We start from the raw sequence: 8,945 nt of genomic DNA, 5'->3' as shown, positions 1-8,945 counted from the left end.
GCATTCATTACATGTGCTTACAATAGTATGATCAAGATTATGATGGCATGTCACTTCAGAAATTATCTTTGTTATCGTTTACCTACTCGGGACGAGCAGGAACTAAGCTTGGGGAAGCTGATACGTCTCCAACGTATCGATAATTTCTTATGTTCCATGCCACTTTATTGATGATATCTACATGTTTTATGCATACTTTATGTCATATTTATGCATTTTCCGGCACTAACCTATTAACGAGATGCCGAAGAGCCAGTTGCTGTTTTCTGCTGTTTTTGGTTTCAGAAATCCTAGTAAGGAAATATTCTCGGAATTGGACGAAATCAACGCCCAGGATCTTATTTTTCCACGAAGCTTCCAGAAGTCCGGGGAGGAAACGAAGTGGGGCGACGAGGCGCCCACAAAACAGGGTGGCGCGGCCCAAGCCCTGGCCGCGCCGGCCTGGCGTGTGGGGCCCTCGTGGCGCCCCTAAACCTACCTCCTCCGCCTACTTAAGCCTTCGTCGATAATAACTCCAGTACCGAGAGCCACGATACGGAAAACCTTCCAGAGACGCCGCCGCCGCCAATCCCATCTCGGGGGATTCAGGAGATCGCCTCCGGCACCCTGCCGGAGAGGGGAATCATCTCCCGGAGGAATCTTCACCGCCATGGTCACCTCCGGAGTGATGAGTGAGTAGTTCACCCCTGGACTATGGGTCCATAGCAGTAGCTAGATGGTCGTCTTCTCCTAATTGTGCTTCATTGTTGGATCTTGTGAGCTGCCTAACATGATCAAGATCATCTATCTGTAATGCTACATGTTGTGTTTGTTGGGATCCGATGAATAGAGAATACTATGCTATGTTGATTATCAATCTATTATCTATGTGTTGTTTATGATCTTGCATGTCCGTTACTAGTAGAGGCTCTGGCCAAGTTTTTGCTTGTAACTCCAAGAGGGAGTATTTATGCTCGATAGTGGGTTTATGCCTCCATTAAATCTGGGACAGTGACAGAAAGTTCTAAGGTTGTGGATGTGCTGTTGCCACTAGGGATTAAACATCAATGCTATGTCTAAGGATGTAGTTGTTGATTACATTACGCACCATACTTAATGCAATTGTCTGTTGTTTTCCAACTTAATACTGGAAGGGGTTCGGATGATAACCTGAAGGTGGACTTTTTAGGCATAGATGCATGCTGGATAGCGGTCTATGTACTTTGTCGTAATGCCCAATTAAATCTCACTATACTCATCATAACATGTATGTGCATGGTCATGCCCTCTTTATTTGTCAATTGCCCAACTGTAATTTGTTTACCCAACATGCTATTTATCTTATGGGAGAGACACCTCTAGTGAACTGTGGACCCCGGTCCATTCTTTTACATCGAATACAATCTACTGCAATACTTGTTCTACTGTTTTCTGCAAACAATCATCATCCACACTATACATCTAATCCTTTGTTACAGCAAGCCGGTGAGATTGACAACCTCACTGTCACGTTGGGGCAAAGTAATTTGGTTGTGTTGTGCAGGTTTCACGTTGGCGCCGGAATCCCTGGTGTTGCGCCGCACTACACTCCACCACCATCAACCTTCAACGTGCTTCTTGGCTCCTACTGGTTCGATAAACCTTGGTTTCTTACTGAGGGAAAACTTGCCGCTGTACGCATCACACCTTCCTCTTGGGGTTCCCAACGGACGCGTCTTTGTACGCGTATCAGTCACCATATTCTTAGCAACACTGGCTTAATTGCACCAAAACAGATCAATATAATAGGTGGTTTAGCCAGAACTTGTTTCAGTAGCTTGGTAAAGTTTTAAATATAGTTACTTGAATCAACTGAAAATTATACATGGATCAGTCTAATCCAATCAACCAGAATCAATGAATGAATTCTAACAGCAGATCGTGGTACCAAAACACCTAAAATCCATCAAAGACATTCCAAGGAAACATGTTTAACCATATCTGAAACTGGTATTAGACAGTTTATATAGTGCAGCAATCAAGTATCCCCACAGCGCTTTCAGTTTTAGCTAATCATTTCAGCCATCTGCTTATAAGATCAGGATTGCATAAAGAGCTCACCGCTGAGATAGTTAGTTCCTCTCATAGCATCAGGCCAACCTCATACACCCGTTGCAGTGGAAGGTGAAGGTATCGTACACAGAATATTAAGCTAAATCACATGGGAGTGGCTCCATACCTATAAATATCAATTTGTTATCATCATCTTTCCCAAAAATAGAGGTAATGAGCACATTCATGATTAGGACTTGGAAGGACATAAGTAAGACAAAGAAGAAACTAACAACTCTGAATCATCTTGTGATCATAAGAAAAATAATATCTCTTCTTTCAATAGCATGATATATTAAAGAAAAGGAGTGCACAAATATCGTACAATTTCAATCTATATGTGAATAAAATAAAAACTCGAAATTGTCCTCAATATAACCTAAGGTGCCTTTGAACTTTCCCACTGCTTATTCCATCCAAAGGATATAAAAGCATTGATAATTATTTAAGAGCGGAAATTTTATATGGTGAAAAATCACAAAATCAGTTATCATGTAAGCACGGAAGAAACAATAAGCCAGCGCAAATCCGACATGAGCTCATATATTCATGAGGAAAAAAATCTTCACATCATAAATTAGCAGCCAACAGTAATATAAACATAAAAACATAATGCTAAATGGGAAGAAGATATCAAGCAGATACAGACTTCCAACATACAATAAATGAAATAAATAAACACAAGCATCTATGTCTTCTTCCACCTGTGCTAACGCAAAAGACACAGGGAGTATTGGGAGAGGACAAAGCCAGAAGCAAAGGAGAAGAATCAATTACGCTCTACAATTACGCTCTACAGGAACTACATTATTCTAAGTTGTCTATTTGTATGGATAGTAAATTATATTACTCTTCAATCCTTTAGGGTGTGTGTAGATACATACCGCTATCTAGCACTACAACAACAATAGTGTTCATCATACCTGAAAAAATAATGGCACACCAGATGCATGTATTCAGAAATTTTCCCATAGATCTGCCTATCTGTCTTCTCTTCTTCTCCCCACGCGAAATCAAATCATATATCTCAGCGGCTGCCAAAAAACATATATCTCTCAGTGCAGAGTTGAAACATAAACAATCTTGAATCATTACATATCTTATGAAACACTACTCCCATACACCGTAGAAAGCATGGTAATGAACATACATAATGTTTAAAGGCAGAAACAATCTTCATAAAATATAGTAACCACTGCATATCAAATTATGTGTACTAAATAATATGACTATTTTAGGTGCAGCAGCATTTCAAGCACGGCCAAAGTAAGGATGATAACCTGCTGGCGCTCAATATACTACTGCTTGAAAGCACCCAGTTCCTTACAAAGTGCACAAGACTTGAATATCTACTGCCAAAAAATAACTGAATGGTATTGTCTCGCTTTAACATTTTGCCTATAGCACGATACACAACTGTAAGGATATGCTAGTTGCAGGTGTATACAAATCCACACCAGCTAACATGTATAAGTTGTCGTGACTTTTCCATTTTTTAGAAAGATAATTTGCCCCATCTTATTGACTTATGGGAAGGCCTAAAGATAATAAGGCTGAAGCTGGACCTAGAAATGAGCCATGGATATATACGTAAAAGAATTTCTCCAGGCATTGTTGTTACTCCTAGACTGCAGTTAATAGACATAATGGTGAAACTAAAATCAGAACCAAAAAATTATTCCTAAACATTCACACACAAAAGAGCAAACCCAAAGCTATTGGATGCTAATTATATATCGTTTTATATAAAGCTAGAGAGATTGTCTTCATCATTACTTATGAATAAGTTCTTTGAATTAAATCACTATATTTTTTAGAAAAGTCAAGCTGATATGGTTCCCACTTCCCCCATGTTATCAGGTTCAACTGTTACCACCTTACATGAATTGGTGTGCAGCTGCACCACTATTGAAGTATTTACTTTTGGGTACAGTTAACCTAGTAGGAAAAAGAGGGCTTGAGCTTCTTCAAAGGCTATGACATGAAAAAATAATGAACCGCCCAAAGTTGAATTGATTTGAATAACCCGGGGATGATCATACAATTGCGTTTGACAATTAAAACCTTCTAGAATCAGAAAATTCATCTTTGGTGACGTTTCAAGTTCCTTGGCACTAACCGGGCGAGCAGGCGCTAGGCGAGCTCGACGTGGACAGGATCGGAACCCCCATTTCAAGCACCGGCTTGAGACGCAGCAGGCTTTCTGCCGGTGCCGTATGGATCTGCCATCTCGAGGAAGGGAGAGCCACTGGAGGCTAGGGTCAACCCTATCACAGGCATGGTCGCAATATCACTAGTAGGAAAAGCCTCATCAGTGGCGCACCAAAAATGGATTCTGTGACGCATGGGAGGTGCGCCACAGAAACGTCGCCACAAAAATAAGGTTTCTGTGGCGCACGTGTTCCTAGGTGCACCACAAAAGCGTGCGCCATAGAATTGGTTTTCAGTGCGCCACAGAAATTGCTTGTATTATACTCGATTTTGTGCTGCCTGCTATACACATGCAGTTTATACACAGCAATATACAGAGAAACAGGTTATATACATCAACATTCAGATATAATATAAATATCATGTACATTGCACAGATATAACATAGACATCATCATCACATTACTTAGAGCCCGATCGAGATACATATATAGTGGCAATTAAGTGTCAAATGTTTTGCATACAACTCTTAATTCATACAAATTTCACAATTTCGAGATACAAAGTAGTCTTCATCCGGTTCCTCCTTTGCTCCCTCATCTCTACCCACCAGCCTCGCTTGCATCGGGGTCTTCATATCCAGTTCGTACTATGATGAAAATGGAAGAAAGTGAGACCAACAAGTCCGATGCACAAGAGAAATGGAATAAATGCCTCATACATTGTTGGTCAACACAAATATTAACATTTAGGGATGGCGTAAGTGAGACCAAGTCCGATGCACAAGAGATTGATATTTGTGATATCTTACCAGACTCACTTACGCCACCCCCAAGTGTACGGGGACCAAACATTTTAATCATCGGCATTTTGAAAATCTCAAAGCAAATGGAATGACAAAATGGAATAAGTGCCTCATACATTATTGGTCAACACAAATACTATGGTCAGAAACCATAGTTGCAGTATACACCGCAGTATACTTTGCAGAAGGGCCCCCTTTCCCCGGCCGTCGTTCCGTGAACGGGTCCTTAACGACACAACAACGCTGATTCGCCTCTCGGCGCAGAACCACGGCAGTCCCAGCCGCCTCCCTTGTGGCCGCGTCTCCTGCGCTCTTCTGCATGGCCGGACCACGATTGGACTCACCGGGGGAATAATGATAATCGCCATCAACACTATCGCCAGACTCCACAGGAGCATAGCAGTTTGCAGCAGATGCCACTTTTCTTCCCTCGCCGTGCAGTGAACGAGTCTTTGATGCAAAGACCGTGCCGGCCTGCCCAGAGGCCGGCACGGTCTTTGCATCAAGAACTCGTTCACTGGACGGCGAGAGAAGAAAAGCGGCATCTGCTGCAAAGTACTCTACACCTGTGGACTCTGACGATAGTGGTGATGGCGATTATCAGTATTTCCCCGGTGAGTCCAATCGTGGTCCGGCCATGGAGAAAAGCGCAGAGCCCATTAGACACGGCCACAAGGGAGACGGCTGGGACTGGTGTGGTTCTGCGCCGAAGAGACATGTCGGCGTTGTTGTCTCGTCAAGGACTCGTTCAACGAACGGCGGCCGGGGAAAGGGGGGCCCGTCTACAAAGTATATTGCGGCGTATAGGTGACCAAACATTCTAATCATCGGCACTAAAATGGAAGAAAGAGCCAAGTGGTATCTCAACTAGATATCATATGCCTCATACTTTGTTGGTCGAAAGAAATATTAACATTCAGGGATGGGGTCAGCGAGGCCAGGTAGGATGCACAAGAGATTGATATTTGTGTCATCGCACCAGGCTCAGTGGCCCCACCCCAGAGTGTACAAGTGACCAAACAATTTAATCATCGGCACTAGAATGGAAGAAAGGCCAATGCAATTAAGAAGTAGCTAGTATGAACTAAATGGAATGCCTCATACTTTGTTGGTCGAAACAAATATGAACATCCCGGGATGGTGTTAGTGAGGCCAGGTAGGATGCACACACTACAAGAAAAGTTGCCATGGCCGACGAAGTTGAAGTCGCGCCGTGGTTGCTGGTGTACCATGGCCGACGATTTTGGGTCCCTCCGTGGTGCATGTCAAAACTTTTTTTTTCTCGTTTTTGAGGCCACCTAGCCCGACGAAAGCGGCCAAAACGTCGCGTATGGTGGCCCGGGACGTGGTGCATCTCGAAATCTCGGGTTCGCCGGCCGAGTCAACGCAAATCCGCACCGCCGAGGGATGTAGGGCCCAGATGGCAGCCTCTCTGTCATTGTTTTTTTTCTCGATCGCGCCATCTCGTTCAACGTTCTCCGATCGAGCCGTTTACGATGCAGGATCATGGGTCCCGCATGTCATCCTCTATGAACCAAAATTCTTTCTATTCTTGGATTTTTTTGACCCCCTGATTTCTGGCTACTTCCTTTTTCTTTTGATCCCTTGCCGCCTTGGAAACGTTGAGACCGCTGCTGCTAAATGGGACCCGCATGTCATCCTCTATGTGCAATCAACTTTCTTTTCTTGGAGTTTTTTTTGGCACCTCATATTTGGTCACTTGCCTTTTTTTCGATCCCCTGCCGCCTCTCAAACGGTGATACCGCTGCTGCTAAATGGGACCCGCATGTCATCCTCTATGTACTATAAAACTTTCTTTTCTTGGATTTTTTTGGCACCTCATATTTGGTCACTTGCCTTTTTCTTTCGATCCCCTGCCGCCTCTCAAACGGTGAAACCGCTGCTGCTAAATGGGACCCGCATGTCATCCTCTATGTACTATAAAACTTTCTTTTCTTGGAATTTTTTTTGGCACCTCATATTTGGTCACTTGCCTTTTTCTTTCGATCCCCTGCCGCCTCTCAAACGGTGATACCGCTGCTGCTAAATGGGACCCGCATGTCATCCTCTATGGACTATAAAACTTTCTTTTCTTGAATTATTTTTGGCTCCTGATATTTGGTCACTTGCCTTTTTCTTTCGATCCCCTGCCGCCTCTCAAAAAGTGAGACCGCTGCAGCTAAATGGGACCCGCATGTCATCCTCTATGAGCAATCAACTTTCTTTTCTTGGAGTTTTTTTTGGCACCTCATATTTGGGCACTTGCCTTTTTCTTTCGATCTCATGCCACGTTTGAAACGTTGAGGAACCTGCAGGCTCATGGGACCCGCATGTCATCCTCTATGTACTATAAAAGTTCATTTTCTTGGTTTTTTTCACCCTCTAATTTTTGGCAATTTCTTTTTTCTTTTGAACCCCTGCAGCCTCTCAAACGGTGATACCGCTGCTGCTAAATGGGACCCGCATGTCATTCTCTATGTACTATAAAACTTTCTTTTCTTGAATTATTTTTGGCTCCTCATATTTGGTCACTTACCTTTTTCTTTCGATCTCATGCCACGTTTGAAACGTTGAGGAACCTGCTGGCTCATGGGACCCGCATGTCATCCTCTATGTGCTATAAAAGTTTATTTTCTTTATTTTTTTTTCACCCTCTGATTTTTGGCTATTTCCTTTTTCTTTTGATCCCCTGCCGCCTTGGAAACGTTGGGTAAGCTGCTGACTCATGGGACCTGCATGTCATCCTCTATGTACGATCAACTTTCTTTTTCTTTTGATCTCAAGCCGCATTTGAAACGTTGAGACCGCTGCTGCTAAATGGGACCCGCATGTCATCCTCTACGTACAACAAAGTTTCTTTTCTTGGATTATCTTTGGCTCCTGATATTTTGTCACTTGCCTTTTTCTTTCGATCTCATGCCGCCTTTGAAACGTTGAGTAAGCTGCTGGCTCATGGGTCCCGCATATCATCCTCTACGAACAATAAAAGTTTCCTTTCTTGGAGTTATTTTTTACCCCTAATTTCTGGCTATTTGCCTTTTTCTTTTGATCTCCTGCCCCCTCTGAAACGATGAGGATGCTGTTGGCAGGTCGGTCCCACATGTCATCCTCTATGAACAATAAAAGTTTCCTTTGGTGGATTTATTTTTGACCCCTAATAAATTTCTGGCTATTTCCTTTTTTTCTTTTGATCCCCTGCCGCCTTGGAATTGTTGAGAATGCTGCTGCCTCATTTTTCTTTTGGTCCTGTGCCGCCTTGGAAACGTTGAGACCGCTGCTACAAAATGGGACCCGCATGTCATCCTCTATGTACAATAAAGTTTCTTTTCTTGGATTATTTTTGGCTCCTGATATTATGTCACTTGGCTTTTTCTTTCGATCTCATGCCGACTTTGAAACATTGAGGATGCTGCCTCATGGGTCCCGCATGTCATCCTCTCAGAACGATAAATGTTTTCTTTTCTTGTATTTTTTTACCAACTGATTTTTGGCTTTTTTTATTTTCGGTCCCCTGCCGCCTTTGAAACGTTGACGACGCTGCTGGCTCATGGGTCCCCGATGTCAGCCTCCCCGTACAAGAAACATGTGATATTTTATTTTGCAGACAATAAACGTTGTATTTCGCTCTGAGCTATTGCAAACGGATAAATTAAATCTTTATATCTACATAAACAAACTTATATGTTGAATCTCCTTGTTTTTTGTTTTTGCGAAGCATAGGACTTTCCTGTTTTTTTTTTTGAGAAAAATCCGACCTTTCCTGTTTTGGAGTGGGCTGAAATTGTACGAGTCAAAAGGCCCAGCAGGATAGTTCGAAGGCCCAGATGTCCAGATACAGCCCAATTGAAATCTTTCTTTTCTTGGATTTTTTTCACACCCTGATTTCTGGCTACTTCATTTTTCTTTCGGTCCTGTGCCG

At 42.8% G+C, this 8,945-nt stretch overlaps 1 long non-coding RNA gene across 1 annotated transcript; it reads right to left on the bottom strand.

Annotated features, from left to right (window-relative positions):
- Window positions 1-1,838: 1,838 nt before the first annotated feature.
- LOC139834161 (uncharacterized) lies at window positions 1,839-4,328 on the bottom strand. The gene is made up of 3 exons (XR_011749591.1): window positions 4,190-4,328; window positions 2,994-3,104; window positions 1,839-2,197 (listed from the first exon to the last, which is right to left on the bottom strand). It is a non-coding gene; the product is annotated as an uncharacterized lncRNA (long non-coding RNA).
- Between the last annotated feature and the right edge of the window lie 4,617 nt (window positions 4,329-8,945).

The sequence above is a fragment of the Lolium perenne genome, chromosome 7, assembly GCF_019359855.2.
Source record: "Lolium perenne isolate Kyuss_39 chromosome 7, Kyuss_2.0, whole genome shotgun sequence".
In the NCBI taxonomy this organism is placed as follows: Eukaryota; Viridiplantae; Streptophyta; class Magnoliopsida; order Poales; family Poaceae; genus Lolium; species Lolium perenne.
The sequence above is the reverse complement of the archived record's forward strand: the minus strand, read 5'-3'. Positions and strand labels throughout refer to the sequence as shown.